Raw genomic sequence first — 25803 nt, 5'->3', positions numbered from 1 at the left:
TGGCGTGGACACTGATTACTGGGCAGCCGCTCCACTAGCCACCAGGTACAGTTAAGGAGCACAGGTCTGGGGGTTTTTCTCCTATATTAAACCAATTTTGTACTGCCCGCAGCGCATTGTGATAGGTAATAGGGCCTGATTCAGGTTGGATTGCAATCACAATAAGTGATCCAACTGCAAAAATTGCTAAGAGCATACGCATGTGCCTGCATTTTCTGCGGCACCCCGCAGAGAATGCGATCGCCTCTGCCTGTCAATCGGGGCAGGGGGGGAGAGGGGGGTCAGCAACACTCCATTTCCAAGTCAGGGATGGAGCGGTGCGGGGGCAAGGCTTCAAAATGGGGTCTGCAATGGAGGAGACACAGGGGGCGTGGTCACAGCAGCTGTATGACATCACATTCAGCCGCTGTGATCACAAAAATGGTGGCGGCTTCCTGCGCGCACATACAGTCTGCACCAGCAGGAGGCTACACCATTTTTTATGATCACGCTGAACTGCAGTGCGACTGCAATTACAGCATGGTCAAGAAGGGAGGCGTCATGCTGGGTGGCCATAAGAGATGAGCGGGTTCGGTTCCTCGGAATCCGAACCCGCCCGAACTTCACCCTTTTTTGCTCGGGTCCGAGCAGACTCGGATCCTCTCGCCTTGCTCGGTTAACCCGAGCGCGCCCGAACGTCATCATCCCGCTGTCGGATTCTCACGAGACTTGGATTCTATATAAGGAGCCGCGCGTCGCCGCCATTTTCACACGTGCATTGAGATTGATAGGGAGAGGACGTGGCTGGCGTCCTCTCCGTTTAGATTAGAAGATAGAGACGAGTGACATTTGATTTACTACTAATTTGGGGAGCAGTTGAACTTGTCAGGAGTACTCAGTAGTGCAGAGTTTTGCTGATAGTGACCACCAGTTTTATTATTTATAATCCGTTCTCTGCCTGAAAAAAAACGATACACATACCATATCTGTGCTCAGCCTCAGTGTGCTGCATGATATATCATCTATGTATATCTGACTGTGCTGAGTGCTCACTGCTCACACAGCTTAATTGTGGGGGAGACTGGGGAGCAGTTATAGCAGGAGTACAGTGCACACTTTTGCTGCCAGTGTGACCACCAGTATATTGTCTGCCTGAAAAAGTTAAACACTCCTGTGGTGTTTTTTTTTTATTCTATAAATGCATTCTGCTGACAGTGTCCAGCAGGTCCGTCATACATATATTATATAAATATTTACCTGCAGTAGTGTTATATTTTTTTTTTCATCTTTATCATCTCTATATTAGCAGACGCAGTACGGTAGTCCACGGCTGTGGCTATCTCTGTGTCGTCAGTGCTCGTCCATAATTGTATACCTACCTACCTGTGGTGGTTTTTTTTTTTCTATCTTCTTCATACTAGTAGTTTAGGAGTCTACTGACAGTGTCCACCAGGTCCATCATTATATTATATACCTACAGTAGTAATATATTTATTATATTATCTATACTAGCAGACGCGGTACGGTAGTCCACGGCTGTGGCTATCTCTGTGTCGTCAGTGCTCGTCCATAATTGTATACCTACCTACCTGTGGTGGTTTTTTTTTTTTATCTTCTTCATACTAGTAGTTTAGCAGTCTGCTGACAGTGTCCACCAGGTCCGTCATTATATTATATACCTACAGTAGTAATATATTTATTATATTATCTATACTAGCAGATGCAGTACGGTAGTCCACGGCTGTACCTACCTCTGTGTCGTCAGTGCTCGTCCATAATTGTATACCTACCTGTGGTGGGGTTTTTTTTTCTATCTTCTTCATACTAGTAGTTTAGGAGTCTGCTGACAGTGTCCACCAGGTCCGTCATTATATTATATACCTACAGTAGTAATATATTTAGTATATTATCTATACTAGCAGACGCAGTACGGTAGTCCACGGCTGTACCTACCTCTGTGTCGTCACTCGTCCATAATTGTATACCTAACTGTGGTGGTTTTTTTTTTCTATCTTCTTCATACTAGTAGTTTAGCAGTCTGCTGACAGTGTCCACCAGGTCCGTCATTATATTATATATACCTACAGTAGTTATATATATTTTTTTTATATCATTAATTATCATCTCTATACTAGCAGACGCAGTACGGTAGGCCACGGCTGTGGCTATCTCTGTGTCGTCAGTGCTCGTCCATAATTGTATACCTACCTACCTGTGGTGGAAGTTTTTTTCTATCTTCTTCATACTAGTAGTTTAGCAGTCTGCTGACAGTGTCCACCAGGTCCGTCATTATATTATATATACCTACAGTAGTTATATATATATATTTTTTTATATCATTAATTATCATCTCTATACTAGCAGACGCAGTACGGTAGTCCACGGCTGTAGCTACCTCTGTGTCGTCAGTCACTCGTCATCCATAAGTATACTAGTATCCATCCATCTCCATTGTTTACCTGAGGTGCCTTTTAGTTGTGCCTATTAAAATATGGAGAACAAAAATGTTGAGGTTCCAAAAATAGGGAAAGATCAAGATCCACTTCCACCTCGTGCTGAAGCTGCTGCCACTAGTCATGGCCGAGACGATGAAATTCCATCAACGTCGTCTGCCAAGGCCGATGCCCAATGTCATAGTACAGAGCATGTAAAATCCAAAACACAAAAGATCAGTAAAAAAATGACTCAAAAATCTAAATAAAAATTGTCGGAGGAGAAGCGTAAACTTGCCAATATGCCATTTACCACACGGAGTGGCAAGGAACGGCTGAGGCCCTGGCCTATCTTCATGGCTAGTGGTTCAGCTTCACATGAGGATGGAAGCACTCAGCCTCTCGCTAGAAAAATGAAAAGACTTAAGCTGGCAAAAGCACAGCAAAGAACTGTGCGTTCTTCAAAATCACAAATCCACAAGGAGAGTCCAATTGTGTCGGTTGCGATGCCTGACCTTCCCAACACTGGACGTGAAGAGCATGCACCTTCCACCATTTGCACGCCCCCTGCAAGTGCTGGAAGGAGCACCCGCAGTCCAGTTCCTGATAGTCAGATTGAAGATGTCAGTGTTGAAGTACACCAGGATGAGGAGAATATGGGTGTTGCTGGCGCTGGGGAGGAAATTGACAAGGAGGATTCTGATGGTGAGGTGGTTTGTTTAAGTCAGGCACCCGGCGAGACACCTGTTGTCCGTGGGAGGAATATGGCCATTGACATGCCTGGTGAAAATACCAAAAAAATCAGCTCTTCGGTGTGGAAGTATTTCAACAGAAATGCGGACAACAGGTGTCAAGCCGTGTGTTGCCTTTGTCAAGCTGTAATAAGTAGGGGTAAGGACGTTAACCACCTCGGAACATCCTCCCTTATACGTCACCTGCAGCGCATTCATCATAAGTCAGTGACAAGTTCAAAAACTTTGGGCGACAGCGGAAGCAGTCCACTGACCAGTAAATCCCTTCCTCTTGTAACCAAGCTCACGCAAACCACCCCACCAACTCCCTCAGTGTCAATTTCCTCCTTCCCCAGGAATGCCAATAGTCCTGCAGGCCATGTCACTGGCAATTCTGACGAGTTCTCTCCTGCCTGGGATTCCTCCGATGCATCCTTGAGTGTAACGCCTACTGCTGCTGGCGCTGCTGTTGTTGCTGCTGGGAGTCGATGGTCATCCCAGAGGGGAAGTCGTAAGACCACTTTTACTACTTCCACCAAGCAATTGACTGTCCAACAGTCCTTTGCGAGGAAGATGAAATATCACAGCAGTCATCCTGCTGCAAAGCGGATAACTGAGGCCTTGGCATCCTGGGCAGTGAGAAACGTGGTTCCGGTATCCATCATTACTTCAGAGCCAACTATAGACTTGATTGAGGTACTGTGTCCCCGGTACCAAATACTATCTAGGTTCCATTTCTCTAGGCAGGCGATACCAAAAATGTACACAGACCTCAGAAAAAGACTCACCAGTGTCCTAAAAAATGCAGTTGTACCCAATGTCCACTTAACCACGGACATGTGGACAAGTGGAGCAGGGCAGACTCAGGACTATATGACTGTGACAGCCCACTGGGTAGATGTATTGACTCCCGCCGCAAGAACAGCAGCGGCGGCACCAGTAGCAGCATCTCGCAAACGCCAACTCTTTCCTAGGCAGGCTACGCTTTGTATCACCGCTTTCCAGAATACGCACACAGATGAAAACCTCTTACGGCAACTGAGGAAGATCATCACAGAATGGCTTACCCCAATTGGACTCTCCTGTGGATTTGTGGCATCGGACAACGCCAGCAATATTGTGCGTGCATTATATCTGGGAAAATTCCAGCACGTCCCATGTTTTGCACATACCTTGAATTTGGTGGTGCAGAATTATTTAAAAAACGACAGGGGCGTGCAAGAGATGCTGTCGGTGGCCACAAGAATTGCGGGACACTTTCGGCGTACAGGCACCACGTACAGAAGACTGGAGCAACACCAAAAACGCCTGAACCTGCCCTGCCATCATCTGAAGCAAGAAGTGGAAACGAGGTGGAATTCAACCCTCTATATGCTTCAGAGGATGGAGGAGCAGCAAAAGGCCATTCAAGCCTATACATCTGACCACGATATAGGAGGTGGAATGCACCTGTCTCAAGCGCAGTGGAGAATGATTTCAACGTTGTGCAAGGTTCTGCAACCTTTTGAACTTGCCACACGTGAAGTCAGTTCAGACACTGCCAGCCTGAGTCAGGTCATTCCCGTCATCAGGCTTTTGCAGAAGAAGCTGGAGACATTGAAGGAGGAGCTAAGACAGAGCGATTCCGCTAGGCATGTGGGACTTGTGGATGGAGCCCTTCATTCGCTTAACCAGGATTCACGGGTGGTCAATCTGTTGAAATCAGAGCACTACATTTTGGCCACCGTGCTCGATCCTAGATTTAAAACCTACGTTGTATCTCTCTTTCCGGCAGACACAAGTCTGCAGGGGTTCAAAGACCTGCTGGTGAGAAAATTATCAAGTCAAGCGGAACTTGATCGGTCAACAGCTCCTCCTTCACAGTCTCCCGCAATTGGGGGTGCGAGGAAAAGGCTCAGAATTCCGAGCCCACCCGCTGGCGGTGATGCAGGGCAGTCTGGAGCGACTGCTGATGCTGACATCTGGTCCGGACTGAAGGACCTGCCAACGATTACGGACATGTCGTCTACTGTCACTGCATATGATTCTCTCACCATTGAAAGAATGGTGGAGGATTATATGAGTGACCGCATCCAAGTAGGCACGTCAGACAGTCCGTACGTATACTGGCAGGAAAAAGAGGCAATTTGGAGGCCCTTGCACAAACTGGCTTTATTCTACCTAAGTTGCCCTCCCACAAGTGTGTACTCCGAAAGAGTGTTTAGTGCCGCCGCTCACCTTGTCAGCAATCGGCGTACGAGGTTACTTCCAGAAAATGTGGAGAAGATGATGTTCATTAAAATGAATTATAATCAATTGCTCCGTGGAGACATTGACCAGCAGCAATTGCCTCCACAAAGTATACAGGGAGCTGAGATGGTGGATTCCAGTGGGGACGAATTGATAATCTGTGAGGAGGGGGATGTACACGGTGATGAATCGGAGGATGATGATGAGGTGGACATCTTGCCTCTATAGAGCCAGTTTGTGCAAGGAGAGATTTATTGCTTCTTTTTTGGTGGGGGTCCAAACCAACCCGTCATTTCAGTCACAGTCGTGTGGCAGACCCTGTCACTGAAATGATGGGTTGGTTAAAGTGTGCATGTCCTGTTTATACAACATAAGGGTGGGTGGGAGGGCCCAAGGCAATTCCACCTTGCACCTCTTTTTTCTTTTATTTTTCTTTGCGTCATGTGCTGTTTGGGGAGTGTTTTTTGGAAGGGCCATCCTGCGTGACACTGCAGTGACACTCCTAGATGGGCCAGGTGTTTGTGTCGTCCACTTGGGTCGCTGAGCTTAGTCACACAGCTACCTCATTGCGCCACTTTTTTTCTTTGCGTCATGTGCTGTTTGGGGAGTGTTTTTTGGAAGGGCCATCCTGCGTGACACTGCAGTGCCACTCCTAGATGGGCCAGGTGTTTGTGTCGGCCACTTGGGTCGCTGAGCTTAGTCACACAGCTACCTCATTGCGCCTCTTTTTTTCTTTGCGTCATGTGCTGTTTGGGGAGTGTTTCTGGAAGGGCCATCCTGCGTGACACTGCAGTGCCACTCCTAGATGGGCCAGGTGTTTGTGTCGGCCACTTGGGTCGCTGAGCTTAGTCACACAGCTACCTCATTGCGCCTCTTTTTTTCTTTGCGTCATGTGCTGTTTGGGGAGTGTTTTTTGGAAGGGCCATCCTGCGTGACACTGCAGTGCCACTCCTAGATGGGCCAGGTGTTTGTGTCGGCCACTTGGGTCGCTGAGCTTAGTCACACAGCTACCTCATTGCGCCTCTTTTTTTCTTTGCGTCATGTGCTGTTTGGGGAGTGTTTTTTGGAAGGGCCATCATGCGTGACACTGCAGTGCCACTCCTAGATGGGCCAGGTGTTTGTGTCGGCCACTTGGGTCACTGAGCTTAGTCATCCAGCGACCTCGGTGCAAATTTTAGGACTAAAAATAATATTGTGAGGTGTGAGGTGTTAAGAATAGACTGAAAATTAGTGGAAATTATGGTTATTGAGGTTAATAATACTTTGGGATCAAAATGACTCCCAAATTCTATGATTTAAGCTGTTTTTTAGGGTTTTTTGAAAAAAACACCCGAATCCAAAACACACCCGAATCCGACAAAAAAAATTCGGTGAGGTTTAGCCAAAACGCGTTCGAACCCAAAACACGGCCGCGGAACCGAACCCAAAACCAAAACACAAAACCCGAAAAATTTCCGGTGCACATCTCTAGTGGCCATGCCATGTCACTGTGCAGGAGCCAGCACCGCTCACACACTAGTCCCCGGTGCAGCCCCCAACCCCCGGGACACCCGGAGCAACAAAATGTAGATTCAGGCCACCAGGCCACGCCCCTACCTATGAAACCATGCCTCCTTTTTACCATTGCGCTGCTTATCTGCGCGCACTGCATTACAATCTCCCTCGCCACCTCTCTGGGTGTCACCAGTGATAGTGACACCTCTGCCATGCTTGTAGCAGCTGGTCCTAAGATCTACACCTCAAGCCCTGAGTGTTTGCCCTTGTGACTTGTTGATCATCATAGCAAAGCAGATGCTTACAGAAAACTGCAGGGGCTTAGATTGAAAATAAAAAAAATTGATGGGTATAAGGTAGAGAGGAGCGGGTTCGGTTCTCCGAGAACCGAATTCCCCACGAACCCCACGAACTCCTCCTCCGAGGCAGGCTCGGTTGTTCCCGCCTGACTCGGAAAACCTGAACAAGGGAAAATGTCATCATCCCGCTGTCGGATTCTCGCGAGATTCGGATTCCATATAAAGAGCTGCGCGTTGCCGCCATTTTTACTCGTGCATTGAAGAGAGAGCGGAGAGGACGTGGCTATGTTCTCTCAGTGGAAATCTCAATATCAGTGCTCAGTATCAGTGGATACTTATTGCTGCTCAGTAATACTAGTAGTGTGTCTCTCCTGCTCAGTGTCAGTTCTCAGTAGTATCCTCATCAGTGCTCAGTATCACTGCTCATTGTCTTGTGCTGCATTGTTGTGCTCAGCATACTACAGTACATTACTAATAGTCCAGTGCTGCATCTTGCTGCTCAGTGTCAGTTCTAGTATCCTCATCAGTGCTCACTATCACTGCTCATTGCATTGTGGTGTTCTGTATACTACAGTAACATAGTAATATAGTAACATATAGTAACATAGTTTTTGAGGTTGAATAGAGGCAAATTGCCCATCGTGTTCAACCTGTTTTAAGTTGTGATGATTCTACATACTTGCTGAATAATGTTTTATGACTAGTTAGCTACTACAACTCATGTTACCCCCGGATTAACCATGTTGATATTTTAAGTATTATAACCTTGGATAGCTTTTTCATTCAGAAATGTATCCATTCCTTTTTTAAATCCAATTACAGAGTCCGCCATTACCACCTTCCCTGGCAGGGAATTCCACATCCTGATTGCCCTAACAGTGAAGATCATAGTATCTCACCTGGCAGGTAAGTAGGAGTTGGGCCAGAGCTGTGGAGGATTGCTGCTCGGGCACCCCCTGTCAAATGAAGGAGATCCAACTGAGGCAGCACAAGGGAACTCTCGAAAGAAGAACAAGGCTAGAGGAAGATCTGAGACAAAGAAATCTGACTTTTACCAGAGCTGACCAGAGGAAAGCACAAACACAGTCCCCCACTACCACAAATAATGCAGTCGAGTTTCCCACATTTGGGGAAATCACAGGGGTCAGCATACCCAGAATGCAATGAATGAACCTCACCCTGGGAGAACAATCTTCATGACCATGGTATCGCCTATGCAAAATAAGTATGATTTGGGATAGGGCTGGGGAGGGCCGCTGCTCAGGCACATCTCTGTCAAGTAAAGGAGATTCAACTGAGGCAGCACAAGGGAACTCTCATCTGGGGACAACAACTGCAGGGAGAACACATATTTTCAGATGAACATGGGAGGGCAGAAGGCTGCCTAATACTGAAGCACCCCCAAACAACAAACCAAATGCAACAACTAGTACAAGCATTCCTGGGGGAAGTTCTGCAGAAGACGGATTTGCATACGGTGATGTCATCCAAGCAGTGGGCCAAAGTTGGCTGGATCCCTCATCTGCATATGAAAAGAGAAAAGGGGTATGCAGGGCATGGCGGCCTTTTGCGGCGCTTGGATGACCCTTAGTTCGCATTAAACACCCCCACCCTCCTTCGGTGTGGGGCTCATGTTGACAATGCCCCAGCCCCTGAAGCATTCAAGCTGATTTCTTACAGCAGCTTGGCACTGTAACAGCTCCAGAGCTGCTCTGTAAGGCAAGTAAAAGGGTGTGTAGTTTGCATTGTGCATTGGAAGGCACAAAGTAAGCAGACAGGAGGAGAAGTCAGGATAGTGCACAAGGGTATAAAAGGGAGGGGCTCAAGAAAAAAGAAGTGGAAACAGACAGCAAACTAGGCTGGAGAGAGACCTGAGACAAAGAGATCTGAATTATACGAGAGCCGACCAGGGGAAACACAAATTATGCAGTCAAGTTTCCCACATTTGGGGAAATCGCAGGGGCAGCACACCCAGAGTGCAATGGGTGAGCCTTGCCCTGGAAGAAGCACCTTCATGATCATAGTATCTCACCTGGCAGGTAAGTAGGAGTTGGGCTTGAGCTGGGGACGGTCGCTGCTCGGGCACCCCCCTGTCAAGTGAAGGAGATCCAACTGAGGCAGCACAAGGGAACTCTCGAAAGAAGAACAAGGCTAGAGGAAGATCTGAAACAAAGAAATCTGACTTTTACCAGAGCTGACCAGAGGAAAACACAAACACAGTCCCCCACTACCACAAATAATGCAGTCGAGTTACCCACATTTGGGGAAATCACAGGGGTCAGCATACCCAGAATGCAATGAATGAACCTCACCCTGGGAGAATAATCTTCATGACCATGGTATCTCATATGCAAAATAAGTATGATTTGGGATAGGGCTGGGGAGGGCCGCTGCTCAGGCACATCTCTGTCAAGTAAAGGAGATTCAACTGAGGCAGCACAAGGGAACTCTCATCTGGGGACAACAACTGCAGGGAGAACACATATTTTCAGATGAACATGGGAGGGCAGAAGGCTGCCTAATACTGAAGCACCCCCAAACAACAAACCAAATGCAACAACTAGTGCAAGCATTCCTGTTTGTTTCTGAAGCCAACTTTGACCCACTGCTTGGATGACATCACCATATGCAAATCCATCTGCTGCAGGCCTTCCCCCAGGAATGCTTGCACTCTTTATATGAAATCCGAATCTCGCGAGAATCCGACAGCGGGATGATGACATTTTCCCTTGTTCAGGTTTTCCGAGTCAGGCGGGAACAACCGAGCCTGCCTCGGAGGAGGAGTTCGTGGGGTTCGTGGGGAATTCGGTTCTCGGAGAACCAAACCCGCTCCTCTCTACCTTATACCCATCAATTTTTTTTATTTTCAATCTAAGCCCCTGCAGTTTTCTGTAAGCATCTGCTTTGCTATGATGATCAACAAGTCACAAGGGCAAACACTCAGGGCTTGAGGTGTAGATCTTAGGACCAGCTGCTACAAGCATGGCAGAGGTGTCACTATCACTGGTGACACCCAGAGAGGTGGCGAGGGAGATTGTAATGCAGTGCGCGCAGATAAGCAGCGCAATGGTAAAAAGGAGGCATGGTTTCATAGGTAGGGGCGTGGCCTGGTGGCCTGAATCTACATTTTGTTGCTCCGGGTGTCCCGGGGGTTGGGGGCTGCACCGGGGACTAGTGTGTGAGCGGTGCTGGCTCCTGCACAGTGACATGGCATGGCCACTAGAGATGTGCACCGGAAATTTTTCGGGTTTTGTGTTTTGGTTTTGGGTTCGGTTCCGCGGCCGTGTTTTGGGTTCGAACGCGTTTTGGCTAAACCTCACCGAATTTTTTTTGTCGGATTCGGGTGTGTTTTGGATTCGGGTGTTTTTTTCAAAAAACCCTAAAAAACAGCTTAAATCATAGAATTTGGGAGTCATTTTGATCCCAAAGTATTATTAACCTCAATAACCATAATTTCCACTAATTTTCAGTCTATTCTTAACACCTCACACCTCACAATATTATTTTTAGTCCTAAAATTTGCACCGAGGTCGCTGGATGACTAAGCTCAGTGACCCAAGTGGCCGACACAAACACCTGGCCCATCTAGGAGTGGCACTGCAGTGTCACGCATGATGGCCCTTCCAAAAAACACTCCCCAAACAGCACATGACGCAAAGAAAAAAAGAGGCGCAATGAGGTAGCTGTGTGACTAAGCTCAGCGACCCAAGTGGCCGACACAAACACCTGGCCCATCTAGGAGTGGCACTGCAGTGTCACGCAGGATGGCCCTTCCAAAAAACACTCCCCAAACAGCACATGACGCAAAGAAAAAAAGAGGCGCAATGAGGTAGCTGTGTGACTAAGCTCAGCGACCCAAGTGGCCGACACAAACACCTGGCCCATCTAGGAGTGGCACTGCAGTGTCACGCAGGATGGCCCTTCCAAAAACACTCCCCAAACAGCACATGACGCAAAGAAAAAAAGAGGCGCAATGAGGTAGCTGTGTGACTAAGCTCAGCGACCCAAGTGGCCGACACAAACACCTGGCCCATCTAGGAGTGGCACTGCAGTGTCACGCAGGATGGCCCTTCCAAAAAACACTCCCCAAACAGCACATGACGCAAAGAAAAAAAGTGGCGCAATGAGGTAGCTGTGTGACTAAGCTCAGCGACCCAAGTGGACGACACAAACACCTGGCCCATCTAGGAGTGTCACTGCAGTGTCACGCAGGATGGCCCTTCCAAAAAACACTCCCCAAACAGCACATGACGCAAAGAAAAAAAGAGGCGCAATGAGGTAGCTGTGTGACTAAGCTCAGCGACCCAAGTGGCCGACACAAACACCTGGCCCATCTAGGAGTGGCACTGCAGTGTCACGCAGGATGGCCCTTCCAAAAAACACTCCCCAAACAGCACATGACGCAAAGAAAAATAAAAGAAAAAAGAGGTGCAAGGTGGAATTGCCTTGGGCCCTCCCACCCACCCTTATGTTGTATAAACAGGACATGCACACTTTAACCAACCCATCATTTCAGTGACAGGGTCTGCCACACGACTGTGACTGAAATGACGGGTTGGTTTGGACCCCCACCAAAAAAGAAGCAATAAATCTCTCCTTGCACAAACTGGCTCTATAGAGGCAAGATGTCCACCTCATCATCATCCTCCGATTCATCACCGTGTACATCCCCCTCCTCACAGATTATCAATTCGTCCCCACTGGAATCCACCATCTCAGCTCCCTGTATACTTTGTGGAGGCAATTGCTGCTGGTCAATGTCTCCACGGAGCAATTGATTATAATTCATTTTAATGAACATCATCTTCTCCACATTTTCTGGAAGTAACCTCGTACGCCGATTGCTGACAAGGTGAGCGGCGGCACTAAACACTCTTTCGGAGTACACACTTGTGGGAGGGCAACTTAGGTAGAATAAAGCCAGTTTGTGCAAGGGCCTCCAAATTGCCTCTTTTTCCTGCCAGTATACGTACGGACTGTCTGACGTGCCTACTTGGATGCGGTCACTCATATAATCCTCCACCATTCTTTCAATGGTGAGAGAATCATATGCAGTGACAGTAGACGACATGTCCGTAATCGTTGGCAGGTCCTTCAGTCCGGACCAGATGTCAGCATCAGCAGTCGCTCCAGACTGCCCTGCATCACCGCCAGCGGGTGGGCTCGGAATTCTGAGCCTTTTCCTCGCACCCCCAATTGCGGGAGACTGTGAAGGAGGAGCTGTTGACCGATCAAGTTCCGCTTGACTTGATAATTTTCTCACCAGCAGGTCTTTGAACCCCTGCAGACTTGTGTCTGCCGGAAAGAGAGATACAACGTAGGTTTTAAATCTAGGATCGAGCACGGTGGCCAAAATGTAGTGCTCTGATTTCAACAGATTGACCACCCGTGAATCCTGGTTAAGCGAATGAAGGGCTCCATCCACAAGTCCCACATGCCTAGCGGAATCGCTCTGTCTTAGCTCCTCCTTCAATGTCTCCAGCTTCTTCTGCAAAAGCCTGATGACGGGAATGACCTGACTCAGGCTGGCAGTGTCTGAACTGACTTCACGTGTGGCAAGTTCAAAAGGTTGCAGAACCTTGCACAACGTTGAAATCATTCTCCACTGCGCTTGAGACAGGTGCATTCCACCTCCTATATCGTGGTCAGATGTATAGGCTTGAATGGCCTTTTGCTGCTCCTCCATCCTCTGAAGCATATAGAGGGTTGAATTCCACCTCGTTTCCACTTCTTGCTTCAGATGATGGCAGGGCAGGTTCAGGCGTTTTTGGTGTTGCTCCAGTCTTCTGTACGTGGTGCCTGTACGCCGAAAGTGTCCCGCAATTCTTGTGGCCACCGACAGCATCTCTTGCACGCCCCTGTCGTTTTTTAAATAATTCTGCACCACCAAATTCAAGGTATGTGCAAAACATGGGACGTGCTGGAATTTGCCCAGATATAATGCACGCACAATATTGCTGGCGTTGTCCGATGCCACAAATCCACAGGAGAGTCCAATTGGGGTAAGCCATTCTGTGATGATCTTCCTCAGTTGCCGTAAGAGGTTTTCATCTGTGTGCGTATTCTGGAAAGCGGTGATACAAAGCGTAGCCTGCCTAGGAAAGAGTTGGCGTTTGCGAGATGCTGCTACTGGTGCCGCCGCTGCTGTTCTTGCGGCGGGAGTCAATACATCTACCCAGTGGGCTGTCACAGTCATATAGTCCTGAGTCTGCCCTGCTCCACTTGTCCACATGTCCGTGGTTAAGTGGACATTGGGTACAACTGCATTTTTTAGGACACTGGTGAGTCTTTTTCTGAGGTCTGTGTACATTTTTGGTATCGCCTGCCTAGAGAAATGGAACCTAGATAGTATTTGGTACCGGGGACACAGTACCTCAATCAAGTCTATAGTTGGCTCTGAAGTAATGATGGATACCGGAACCACGTTTCTCACTGCCCAGGATGCCAAGGCCTCAGTTATCCGCTTTGCAGCAGGATGACTGCTGTGATATTTCATCTTCCTCGCAAAGGACTGTTGGACAGTCAATTGCTTGGTGGAAGTAGTAAAAGTGGTCTTACGACTTCCCCTCTGGGATGACCATCGACTCCCAGCAGCAACAACAGCAGCGCCAGCAGCAGTAGGCGTTACACTCAAGGATGCATCGGAGGAATCCCAGGCAGGAGAGAACTCGTCAGAATTGCCAGTGACATGGCCTGCAGGACTATTGGCATTCCTGGGGAAGGAGGAAATTGACACTGAGGGAGTTGGTGGGGTGGTTTGCGTGAGCTTGGTTACAAGAGGAAGGGATTTACTGGTCAGTGGACTGCTTCCGCTGTCGCCCAAAGTTTTTGAACTTGTCACTGACTTATGATGAATGCGCTGCAGGTGACGTATAAGGGAGGATGTTCCGAGGTGGTTAACGTCCTTACCCCTACTTATTACAGCTTGACAAAGGCAACACACGGCTTGACACCTGTTGTCCGCATTTCTGTTGAAATACTTCCACACCGAAGAGCTGATTTTTTTGGTATTTTCACCAGGCATGTCAATGGCCATATTCCTCCCACGGACAACAGGTGTCTCGCCGGGTGCCTGACTTAAACAAACCACCTCACCATCAGAATCCTCCTTGTCAATTTCCTCCCCAGCGCCAGCAACACCCATATTCTCCTCATCCTGGTGTACTTCAACACTGACATCTTCAATCTGACTATCAGGAACTGGACTGCGGGTGCTCCTTCCAGCACTTGCAGGGGGCGTGCAAATGGTGGAAGGTGCATGCTCTTCACGTCCAGTGTTGGGAAGGTCAGGCATCGCAACCGACACAATTGGACTCTCCTTGTGGATTTGTGATTTTGAAGAACGCACAGTTCTTTGCTGTGCTTTTGCCAGCTTAAGTCTTTTCATTTTTCTAGCGAGAGGCTGAGTGCTTCCATCCTCATGTGAAGCTGAACCACTAGCCATGAAGATAGGCCAGGGCCTCAGCCGTTCCTTGCCACTCCGTGTGGTAAATGGCATATTGGCAAGTTTACGCTTCTCCTCCGACGATTTTTATTTAGATTTTTGAGTCATTTTTTTACTGATCTTTTGTGTTTTGGATTTTACATGCTCTGTACTATGACATTGGGCATCGGCCTTGGCAGACGACGTTGATGGAATTTCATCGTCTCGGCCATGACTAGTGGCAGCAGCTTCAGCACGAGGTGGAAGTGGATCTTGATCTTTCCCTATTTTTGGAACCTCAACATTTTTGTTCTCCATATTTTAATAGGCACAACTAAAAGGCACCTCAGGTAAACAATGGAGATGGATGGATACTAGTATACTTATGGATGACGAGTGACTGACGACACAGAGGTAGCTACAGCCGTGGACTACCGTACTGCGTCTGCTAGTATAGAGATGATAATTAATGATATAAAAAAAAAATATATATATAACTACTGTAGGTATATATAATATAATGACGGACCTGGTGGACACTGTCAGCAGACTGCTAAACTACTAGTATGAAGAAGATAGAAAAAAACTTCCACCACAGGTAGGTAGGTATACAATTATGGACGAGCACTGACGACACAGAGATAGCCACAGCCGTGGCCTACCGTACTGCGTCTGCTAGTATAGAGATGATAATTAATGATATAAAAAAAAATATATATAACTACTGTAGGTATATATAATATAATGACGGACCTGGTGGACACTGTCAGCAGACTGCTAAACTACTAGTATGAAGAAGATAGAAAAAAAAAACCACCACAGTTAGGTATACAATTATGGACGAGTGACGACACAGAGGTAGGTACAGCCGTGGACTACCGTACTGCGTCTGCTAGTATAGATAATATACTAAATATATTACTACTGTAGGTATATAATATAATGACGGACCTGGTGGACACTGTCAGCAGACTCCTAAACTACTAGTATGAAGAAGATAGAAAAAAAAACCCCACCACAGGTAGGTATACAATTATGGACGAGCACTGACGACACAGAGGTAGGTACAGCCGTGGACTACCGTACTGCATCTGCTAGTATAGATAATATAATAAATATATTACTACTGTAGGTATATAATATAATGACGGACCTGGTGGACACTGTCAGCAGACTGCTAAACTACTAGTATGAAGAAGATTAAAAAAAAACCCCACCACAGGTAGGTAGGTATACAATTATGGACGAGCACTGACGACACAGAGATAGCCACAGCCGTGGACTACCGTACTGCGTCTGCTAGTATAGATAATATAATAAATATATTACTACTGTAGGTATATAATATAATGATGGACCTGGTGGACACTGTCAGTAGACTCCTAAACTACTAGTATGAAGAAGATAGAAAAAAAAAAACCACCACAGGTAGGTAGGTATACAATTATGGACGAGCACTGACGACACAGAGATAGCCACAGCCGTGGACTACCGTACTGCGTCTGCTAATATAGAGATGATAAAGATGAAAAAAAAAATATAACACTACTGCAGGTAAATATTTATATAATATATGTATGACGGACCTGCTGGACACTGTCAGCAGAATGCATTTATAGAATAAAAAAAAAACACCACAGGAGTGTTTAACTTTTTCAGGCAGACAATATACTGGTGGTCACACTGGCAGCAAAAGTGTGCACTGTACTCCTGCTATAACTGCTCCCCAGTCTCCCCCACAATTAAGCTGTGTGAGCAGTGAGCACTCAGCACAGTCAGATATACATAGATGATATATCATGCAGCACACTGAGGCTGAGCACAGATATGGTATGTGTATCGTTTTTTTTCAGGCAGAGAACGGATTATAAATAATAAAACTGGTGGTCACTATCAGCAAAACTCTGCACTACTGAGTACTCCTGACAAGTTCAACTGCTCCCCAAATTAGTAGTAAATCAAATGTCACTCGTCTCTATCTTCTAATCTAAACGGAGAGGACGCCAGCCACGTCCTCTCCCTATCAATCTCAATGCACGTGTGAAAATGGCGGCGACGCGCGGCTCCTTATATAGAATCCAAGTCTCGTGAGAATCCGACAGCGGGATGATGACGTTCGGGCGCGCTCGGGTTAACCGAGCAAGGCGAGAGGATCCGAGTCTGCTCGGACCCGAGCAAAAAAGGGTGAAGTTCGGGCGGGTTCGGATTCCGAGGAACCGAACCCGCTCATCTCTTATGGCCACCCAGCATGACGCCTCCCTTCTTGACCATGCTGTAATTGCAGTCGCACTGCAGTTCAGCGTGATCATAAAAAATGGTGTAGCCTCCTGCTGGTGCAGACTGTATGTGCGCGCAGGAAGCCGCCACCATTTTTGTGATCACAGCGGCTGAATGTGATGTCATACAGCTGCTGTGACCACGCCCCCTGTGTCTCCTCCATTGCAGACCCCATTTTGAAGCCTTGCCCCCGCACCGCTCCATCCCTGACTTGGAAATGGAGTGTTGCTGACCCCCCTCTCCCCCCCTGCCCCGATTGACAGGCAGAGGCGATCGCATTCTCTGCGGGGTGCCGCAGAAAATGCAGGCACATGCGTATGCTCTTAGCAATTTTTGCAGTTGGATCACTTATTGTGATTGCAATCCAACCTGAATCAGGCCCTATTACCTATCACAATGCGCTGCGGGCAGTACAAAATTGGTTTAATATAGGAGAAAAACCCCCAGACCTGTGCTCCTTAACTGTACCTGGTGGCTAGTGGAGCGGCTGCCCAGTAATCAGTGTCCACGCCAGTGCGCACACGGTCCACCCCCTACGGCCACGCTCCCCTTCATCAGCGGCCTCGTGATCCGGAAGGGCGGTGTGTGTGTGACTGACCTTAGGAAGAAACCGGAGCCTCCGCTGCAGTGACCCAGCAACCAGGGCACGGGAGTATACAGCGCCGCTGGGAGTGATGAAGCTGCAGTAAAGATGTCTATTAGACCTAGCCTGCTGCAGCCCTTGTAGATTCTCATAAAACAAGTTCTTCTTTTCTTGTCAAAATGAATAGCTAAGAATTGGCTTCCTGAGGCAGGCCCCTGTTAAGTGGCCTGCTACTGAAGGCACCAACTACAAACTGAGCTCCCTGTTCATGGAAGCGGGGTTATAGAGGAGGATGCGCTGAGCATCTTGGGAACAGTCAAAAGCTTTGAGTCGGTTGGTGCCTCAGATCAAGATCCTACTCTACACCCCAATGTGAATCCTTGTGGAGTCCTGTGTACCCCACAGAAGAAATTAATGTGTCACACCCATTGGCAGCAACCTTAGAATAGCTGCTGATGGGCACAATTGAGAAAGGAAGGGGGGGGGGGGGACATTTGAATCCAGCACATAGATGCAATTCAAATATGTAATTTGTACCTTCCTATTTTAAAATATAATGGATGAACTTCACCCTGTGAGAACAATCTTCATGATCAAGAGATCTCATATGCAAAATAAGTATGAGTTGGGATAGGGCTGGGGAGGGTGGCTGCTCGGGCAGCCCCTCCCCCATCAAGTTAAGGAGATTCAACTGAGGAAGCACAAGGGAACTCTCGTCTGGGGACAACAACTGCAGGGAGACCACATCTTTTCAGATGAACATGGGAGGGCGGAAGGCTGCCTAATACCGAAGCACCATCAAATATCAAACCATATGCAACAACTAGTACAAGCATTCCTGGGGGAAGGTCTGCAGCAGACGGATTTGCATACGGTGATGTCATCCAAGCAGTGGGCCAAAGTTGGCTGGAACCCTCATCTGCATATGAAAAGAGAAAAGGGGCATGCAGGGCATGGCGGCCTTTTGCGGTGCTTGGATGACCCCTAGTTCGCATTAAACACCCCCACCCTCCTTTGGTGTGGGGCTCATGTTGGCTATGCCCCAGCCCCTGAAGCATTCAAGCTGATTTCTTGCAGCAGCTGGGCACTGTAACAGCTCCAGAGCTGCTCTGTAAGGCAACTAAAAGGGTGTGGGCCCTGCAGCACTACCTGTAGTTCGCATTGTGCGTTGGAAGGCACAAAGTAAGCAGACGGGAGAAGTCAGGATAGTGCGCAAGGGCATAGAAGGGAGTGGCTCCAGAAAAGAGAAGTGGAAACAGACAGCAAACTAGGCTGGAGAGAGACCTGAGACAAAGAGATCTGAATTATACGAGAGCCGACCAGGGGAAACACAAATTATGCAATCAAGTTTCCCACATTTGGGGAAATCACAGGAGCAGCACACCCAGAGTGCAATGGGTGAGCCTTGCCCTGGGAGAAGCACCTTCATGATCATAGTATCTCACCTGGCAGGTAAGTAGGAGTTGGGCTAGAGCTGGGGAGGGTCACTGCTCGGGCACCCCCCTGTCAAGTGAAGGAGATCCAACTGAGGCAGCACAAGGGAACTCTCGAAAGAAGAACAAGGCTAGAGGAATATATGAGACAAAGAAATCTGACTTTTACCAGAGCTGACCAGAGGAAAACACAAACACAGTCCCCCACTACCACAAAAAATGCAGGCGAGTTTCCCACATTTGGGGAAATCACAGGGGTCAGCATACCCAGAATGCAATGAATGAACCTCACCCTGGGTGAACAATCTTCATGACCATGGTGTCTCCTATGCAAAATAAGTATGATTTGGGATAGGGCTGGGAGGGCCGCTGCTCAGGCACATCTCTGTCAAGTAAAGGAGATTCAACTGAGGCAGCACAAGGGAACTCTCATCTGGGGACAACAACTGCAGGGAGAACACATATTTTCAGATGAACATGGGAGGGCAGAAGGCTGCCTAATACTGAAGCACCCCCAAACAACAAACCAAATGCAACAACTAGTGCAAGCATTCCTGGGGCAAGGCCTGCAGCAGATGGATTTGCATATGGTGATGTCATCCAAGCAGTGGGTCAAAGTTGGCTTCAACCCTCATCTGCATATGAAAAGAGAAAAGGGGCGTGCAGGGCATGGCGGCCTTTTGCGGTGCTTGGATTACCCCTAGTTCGCATTAAACACCCCCACCCACCTTTGGTGTGGGGCTCATGTTGGCCATGCCCCATCCCCTGAAGCATTCAAGCTGATTTCTTGCAGCAGCTGGGCACTGTAACAGCTCCAGAGCTGCTCTTTAAGGCAAGTAAAAGATTGTGTGGGCCCTGCAGCACTACCTGTAGTTTGCATTGTGCATTGGAAGGCACAAAGTAAGCAGACGGGAGGAGAAGTCAGGATAGTGCACAAGGGTATAGAAGGGAGGGGCTCAAGATAAAAGAAGTGGAAACAGACAACAAACTAGGCTGGAGAAAGACCTGAGACAAAGAGATCTGAATTATACGAGAGCCGACCAGAGGCAACACAAATTATGCAGTCAAGTGTCCCACATTTGGGGAAATCGTAGGAGCAGCACACCCAGAGTGCAATGGGTGAGCCTTGCCCTGGGAGAAGCACCTTCCTGATCATAGTATCTCACCTGGCAGGTAAGTAGGAGTTGGGCTAGAGCTGGGGAGGGTCGCTGCTCGGGCACCCCCCTGTCAAGTGAAGGAGATCCACCTGAGGCAGCACAAGGGAACTCTCGAAAGAAGAACAAGGCTAGAGGAAAATCTGAGACAAAGAAATCTGAGTTTTAACAGAGCTGACCAGAGGAAAGCACAAACACAGTCCCCCACTACCACAAATAATGCAGTCGAGTTTCCCACATTTGGGTAAATCACAGGGGTCAGCATACCCAAAATGCAATGAATGAACCTCACCCTGGGAGAACAATCTTCATGACCATGGTATCTCCTATGCAAAATAAGTATGATTTGGGATAGGGCTGGGGAGGGCCGCTGCTCATGCACATCTCTGTCAAGTAAAGGAGATTCAACTGAGGCAGCACAAGGGAACTCTCATCTGGGGACAACAACTGCAGGGAGAACACATATTTTCAGATGAACATGGGAGGGCAGAAGGCTGCCTAATACTGAAGCACCCCCAAACAACAAACCAAATGCAACAACTAGTGCAAGCATTCCTGGGGGAAGTTCTGCAGAAGACGGATTTGCATACGGTGATGTCATCCAAGCAGTGGGCCAAAGTTGGCTGGAACCCTCATCTGCATATGAAAAGAGAAAAGGGGTATGCAGGGCATGGCGGCCTTTTGCGGCGCTTGGATGACCCTTAGTTCGCATTAAACACCCCCACCCTCCTTCGGTGTGGGGCTCATGTTGGCCATGCCCCATCCCCTGAAGCATTCAAGCTGATTTCTTGCAGCAGCTTGGCACTGTATCAGCTCCAGAGCTGCTCTGTAAGGCAAGTAAAAGGGTGTGGGCCCTGCAGCACTACCTGTAGTTTGCATTGTGCATTGGAAGGCACAAAGTAAGCAGACAGGAGGAGAAGTCAGGATAGTGCACAAGGGTATAAAAGCGAGTTTCCCACATTTGGGAAAATCACAGGGGTCAGCATACCCAGAATGCAATGAATGAACCTCACCCTGGGAGAACAATCTTCATGACCATGGTATCTCCTATGCAAAATAAGTATGATTTGGGATAGGGCTGGGGAGGGCCGCTGCTCAGGCACATCTCTGTCAAGTAAAGGAGATTCAACTGAGGCAGCACAAGGGAACTCTCATCTGGGGACAACAACTGCAGGGAGAACACATATTTTCATATAAAAATCTTGGTCATGCTCTGGTTTCTCTTCAGAACGAACAAATCTTTCGCCTTTTATTAAAGATTTCCGTGGAGAGGAGCAAAACCGAGTTTTATCTCAATTTTTGCATGCCCCATCTTTTTGGGGTTTCTTTTATCGGTTTAAAGATAGAATGAGTGTGCTTTAATGTAAGCTCATTTGCATAGAAATGACAGTAAATGTTTGTTTCTTTTCAAACAGAACTTTCTTGACCATGCTACTTGCTTGAAAGATCTGGGAGCACATGGAATACAGTACAAACCATGCTTATAGCAAGGAGAAGCCAGGTGAGAAATCTGCTTACTTTCAAGTTGGGCGCTCACTTTGATCTGAATGAGGACTGCTGGCACAGCATTTAGGCGACAGGTGGAATCTTGGTCATGCTCTGGTTTCTCTTCAGAACGAACAAATCTTTCGCCTTTTATTAAAGATTTCTGTGGAGAGGAGCAAAACTGAGTTTTATCTCAATTTTTGCATGCCCCATATTATTGGGGTTTCTTTTATCAGTTTCTTGTTAGCTTTAATGTAAGTTTATTTGCATAACAATGACTATAAATGTCTGTTTCTTTTCAAGCAGAACTTTCTTGACCATTCTAATTGCTTGAAAGATCTGGGAGCACATGGAAAAGAGTACAAACCATGCTTATAGCAAGGGGAAGCCTGGTGAGAAATCTGCTTTCTTTCTTTCAAATTGGGTGCTCACTTTGCGCTGAATGAGGACTGCTGGCATGGCACTCAGGCGACAGGTGGAATCTTAGTCATACTCTGGTTTCTCTTCAAAACGAACAGATCTTTCGCCTTTTACTAAAGATTTCCGTGGAGAGGAGCAAAACTGAGTTTTATTTCAATTTTTGCATGCTCCGTCTTATTGGGGTTTCTTTTATCGGTTTAAAGATAGAACGAGTGTGCTTTAATGTAAGCTCATTTGCATAGAAATGACAGTAAATGTTTGTTTCTTTTCAAACAGAACTTTCTTGACTATACTAAATGCTTGAAAGATCTGGGAGCACATGGAAAAGAGTACAAACCATGTTTATAGCAAGGGGAAGCCTGGTGAGAAATCTGCTTTCTTTCTTTCAAATTGGGTGCTCACTTTGAGCTGAATGAGGACTGCTGGCATGGCACTCAGGCGACAGGTGGAATCTTGGTCATGTTCTGGTTTCTCTTCAGAACGAACAAATCTTTCGCCTTTTACTAAAGATTTCCGTGGAGAAGAGCAAAACTGAGTTTTATCTCAATTTTTGCATGCCCCATCTTATTGGGATTTTATTTTATCGGTTTAAAGATAGAACGAGTGTGCTTTAATGTAAGCTCATTTGCATAGAAATGACAGTAAATGTTTGTTTCTTTTCAAACAGAACTTTCTTGACCACACTAATTGCTTGAAAGATCTGGGAGCACATGGAAAAGAGTACAAACCATGTTTATAGCAAGGGGAAGCCTGGTGAGAAATCTGCTTTCTTTCTTTCAAATTGGGTGCTCACTTTGAGCTGAATGAGGATTGCTGGCATGGCACTCAGGCGACAGGTGGAATCTTGGTCATGCTCTGGTTTCTCTTCAAAACGAACAGATCTTTCGCCTTTTACTAAAGATTTCCGTGGAGAGGAGCAAAACTGAGTTTTATCTCAATTTTTGCATGCTCCGTCTTATTGGGGTTTCTTTTATCGGTTTAAAGATAGAACGAGTGTGCTTTAATGTAAGCTCATTTGCATAGAAATGACAGTAAATGTTTGTTTCTTTTCAAACAGAACTTTCTTGACTATACTAATTGCTTGAAAGATCTGGGAGCACATGGAAAAGAGTACAAACCATGTTTATAGCAAGGGGAAGCCTGGTGAGAAATCTGCTTTCTTTCTTTCAAATTGGGTGCTCACTTTGAGCTGAATGAGGACTGCTGGCATGGCACTCAGGCGACAGGTGGAATCTTGGTCATGTTCTGGTTTCTCTTCAGAACGAACAAATCTTTCGCCTTTTACTAAAGATTTCCGTGGAGAGGAGCAAAACTGAGTTTTATCTCAATTTTTGCATGCCCCATCTTATTGGGGTTTTATTTTATCGGTTTAAAGATAGAACGAGTGTGCTTTAATGTAAGCTCATTTGCATAGAAATGACAGTAAATGTTTGTTTCTTTTCAAACAGAACTTTCTTGACCACACTAATTGCTTGAAAGATCTGGGAGCACATGGAAAAGAGTACAAACCATGTTTACAGCAAGGGGAAGCCTGGTGAGAAATCTGCTTTCTTTCATTCAAATTGGGTGCTCACTTTCAGCTGAATGAGAACTGCTGGCATGGCACTCAGGCGACAGGTGGAATCTTGGTCATGCTCTGGTTTCTCTTCAGAACTAACAAATATTTCGCCTTTTATTAAAGATTTCCGTGGAGAGGAGCAAAACTGAGTTTTATCTCAATTTTTGCATGCCCCATATTATTGGGGTTTCTTTTATCAGTTTAAAGACAGAACGAGTGTGCTTTCTTGTTAGCTTTAATGTAAGTTTATTTGCATAACAATGACAGTAAATGTTGTTTCTTTTCAAACAGAACTTTCTTGACCATGCTACTTGCTTAAAGGTCTGGGAGCACATGGAAAACAGTACAAACCATGCAGTATCACAAGAGCCTTTATTTGATCTTTCATGAAGATAGAGCAGAATTGAGGACACGTCAACAATTTCTGCCGAAGGTGGTTCATCTTTCCACATGGTGCCTTTGGCCACTGACACCTTCGTTGAGTCAAAGTCTCTGGCTGTGGTCAGAACTTTGAAAATGTATGTCACCAGAACGGTTCAGATTAGGAAAACAGAGGCTCTGTTTGTCCTGTATGCTCCCAACAGGATTTGGTGTCCTGCTTCCATGCAGACCATTATGCGCTGGATCTGTGGTAAGATTCAGCATGCTCGTTCCACGGCAGGATTGCCGTTACTGAAGTAGGTGAAGACCCATTCTACTAGAAAGGTGGGTTCATCCTTGGCAGCTGGTCGGGGAGTCTCGGCATTGCAACTTTGCTGAGCAGCTATTTAGTAAACACTTTTGCTAAGTTTTACAAGTTTGATACCTTGGCTGATGATAACCTTAAGTTGGGTCATTCGGTGCTGCAGAGTCGTACGCACTCTCCCACCCGTTCAAGAGCTTTGGTATAACCCCATGGTTCTTAATGTGACCCCAGCATCCTCTAGGTCGTATGAGAAAATAGGATTTTAATACCTACCGGTAAATCCTTTTCTCTTAGTCTGTAGAGGATGCTGGGCACCCGTCCCAGTCCATACTGTGTCTGCAGTTATTACTTGTGGTTATACACATGTTGTGTTATGGTTCTGGTCAGCTTTTTGCTGCAATTGTTCATGCCGTTGGCTTGTGTTCTGTTGAATGCCACGTTCTGCGGCATGTTTAAGGTGTGAGCTGGTAAGATGCTCACCTTAGTTTAACAATAAATCCTTTCCTCGAAATGTCCGTCTCCCTGGGCACAGTTCCTATAACTGGAGTCTGGAGGAGGGGCATAGAGGGAGGAGCCAGTTCACACCCTTTGAAAGTCTTAAAGTGCCCATGTCTCTTGCGGATCCTGTCTATACCCCATGGTTCTTAATGTGACCCCAGCATCCTCTACGGACTAAGAGAAAAGAATGCCCTTGCGCACTATCCTGACTTCTCCTCCCGTCTGCTTACTTTGTGCCTTCCAACGCACAATGCGAACTACAGGTGGTGCTGCAGGGCCCACACCCTTTTACTTGCCTTACAGAACAGCTCTGGAGCTGTTACAGTGCCCAGCTGCTGCAAGAAATCAGCTTGAATGCTTCAGGGGATGGGGCATGGCCAACATGAGCCCCACACCAAAGGAGGGTGGGGGTGTTTAATGTGAACTAGGGGTCATCCAAGCACTGCAAAAGGCCGCCATGCCCTGCATGCCCCTTTTCTCTTTTCATATGCAGATGAGGGTTCCAGTCAACTTTGGCCCACTGCTTGGATAACATCACCGTATGCAAATCCGTCTGCTGCAGACCTTCCCCCAGGAATGCTTGTACTAGTTGTTGCATATGGTGCTTCAGTATTAGGCAGCCTTCCGCCCTCCCATGTTCATCTGAAAAGATGTGGTCTCCCTGCAGTTGTTGTCCCCAGACGAGAGTTCCCTTGTGCTTCCTCAGTTGAATCTCCTTAACTTGACGGGGGAGGTGCTGCCCGAGCAGCCTTCCCCAGCCCTATCCCAACTCATATTTATTTTGCATATGAGATCTCTTGATCATGAAGATTGTTCTCACAGGGTGAGGTTCATCCATTATATTTTAAAATAGGAAGGTACGAATTACATATTTGAATTGCATCTATGTGCTGGATTCAAATGTCCCCCCCCCCTTCCTTTCTCAATTGTGCCCGTCAGCAGCTATTCTAAGGTTGCTGCCAATGGGTGTGACACATTAATTTCTTCTGTGGGGTACACTGGACTCCACAAGGATTCACATTGGGGTGTAGAGTAGGATCTTGATCTGAGGCACCAACCGGCTCAAAGCTTTTGACTGTTCCCAAGAAGCTCAGTGCATTCTCCTCTATAACCCCGCTTCCAT

General features: G+C 47.1%; 14 non-coding genes and 1 pseudogene across 14 annotated transcripts; 7 read left to right on the top strand and 8 right to left on the bottom strand.

The window, feature by feature from the left end:
- Window positions 1-8229: 8229 nt before the first annotated feature.
- LOC135032109 (U1 spliceosomal RNA) lies at window positions 8230-8393 on the bottom strand. The gene has a single exon (XR_010227665.1). It is a non-coding gene; the product is annotated as a U1 spliceosomal RNA (small nuclear RNA).
- A 655-nt stretch (window positions 8394-9048) lies between these two features.
- LOC135032010 (U1 spliceosomal RNA) lies at window positions 9049-9211 on the bottom strand. The gene has a single exon (XR_010227578.1). It is a non-coding gene; the product is annotated as a U1 spliceosomal RNA (small nuclear RNA).
- A 152-nt stretch (window positions 9212-9363) lies between these two features.
- On the bottom strand, window positions 9364-9527 carry LOC135031979 (U1 spliceosomal RNA). Its single transcript, XR_010227552.1, has one exon. It is a non-coding gene; the product is annotated as a U1 spliceosomal RNA (small nuclear RNA).
- A 9217-nt stretch (window positions 9528-18744) lies between these two features.
- On the bottom strand, window positions 18745-18907 carry LOC135032021 (U1 spliceosomal RNA). Its single transcript, XR_010227588.1, has one exon. It is a non-coding gene; the product is annotated as a U1 spliceosomal RNA (small nuclear RNA).
- Window positions 18908-19059: 152 nt separating this feature from the next.
- LOC135031976 (U1 spliceosomal RNA) lies at window positions 19060-19223 on the bottom strand. Its single transcript, XR_010227549.1, has one exon. It is a non-coding gene; the product is annotated as a U1 spliceosomal RNA (small nuclear RNA).
- Window positions 19224-19898: 675 nt separating this feature from the next.
- On the bottom strand, window positions 19899-20061 carry LOC135032011 (U1 spliceosomal RNA). Its single transcript, XR_010227579.1, has one exon. It is a non-coding gene; the product is annotated as a U1 spliceosomal RNA (small nuclear RNA).
- A 152-nt stretch (window positions 20062-20213) lies between these two features.
- On the bottom strand, window positions 20214-20377 carry LOC135031980 (U1 spliceosomal RNA). The gene has a single exon (XR_010227553.1). It is a non-coding gene; the product is annotated as a U1 spliceosomal RNA (small nuclear RNA).
- Window positions 20378-20970: 593 nt separating this feature from the next.
- On the bottom strand, window positions 20971-21098 carry LOC135032047 (U1 spliceosomal RNA; annotated as a pseudogene).
- A 144-nt stretch (window positions 21099-21242) lies between these two features.
- Window positions 21243-21358, top strand: LOC135032065 (U5 spliceosomal RNA). The gene has a single exon (XR_010227622.1). It is a non-coding gene; the product is annotated as a U5 spliceosomal RNA (small nuclear RNA).
- Window positions 21359-21628: 270 nt separating this feature from the next.
- Window positions 21629-21744, top strand: LOC135032074 (U5 spliceosomal RNA). The gene has a single exon (XR_010227631.1). It is a non-coding gene; the product is annotated as a U5 spliceosomal RNA (small nuclear RNA).
- A 264-nt stretch (window positions 21745-22008) lies between these two features.
- Window positions 22009-22124, top strand: LOC135032058 (U5 spliceosomal RNA). The gene has a single exon (XR_010227615.1). It is a non-coding gene; the product is annotated as a U5 spliceosomal RNA (small nuclear RNA).
- A 274-nt stretch (window positions 22125-22398) lies between these two features.
- LOC135032076 (U5 spliceosomal RNA) lies at window positions 22399-22514 on the top strand. Its single transcript, XR_010227633.1, has one exon. It is a non-coding gene; the product is annotated as a U5 spliceosomal RNA (small nuclear RNA).
- Window positions 22515-22789: 275 nt separating this feature from the next.
- Window positions 22790-22905, top strand: LOC135032067 (U5 spliceosomal RNA). Its single transcript, XR_010227624.1, has one exon. It is a non-coding gene; the product is annotated as a U5 spliceosomal RNA (small nuclear RNA).
- Window positions 22906-23179: 274 nt separating this feature from the next.
- LOC135032054 (U5 spliceosomal RNA) lies at window positions 23180-23295 on the top strand. The gene has a single exon (XR_010227611.1). It is a non-coding gene; the product is annotated as a U5 spliceosomal RNA (small nuclear RNA).
- Window positions 23296-23570: 275 nt separating this feature from the next.
- LOC135032078 (U5 spliceosomal RNA) lies at window positions 23571-23686 on the top strand. The gene has a single exon (XR_010227635.1). It is a non-coding gene; the product is annotated as a U5 spliceosomal RNA (small nuclear RNA).
- The last annotated feature ends 2117 nt before the right edge of the window (window positions 23687-25803 follow it).

This window comes from Pseudophryne corroboree, unplaced genomic scaffold (genome assembly GCF_028390025.1).
Source record: "Pseudophryne corroboree isolate aPseCor3 unplaced genomic scaffold, aPseCor3.hap2 scaffold_539, whole genome shotgun sequence".
Taxonomy (NCBI): Eukaryota; Metazoa; Chordata; class Amphibia; order Anura; family Myobatrachidae; genus Pseudophryne; species Pseudophryne corroboree.
The sequence above is the reverse complement of the archived record's forward strand: the minus strand, read 5'-3'. Positions and strand labels throughout refer to the sequence as shown.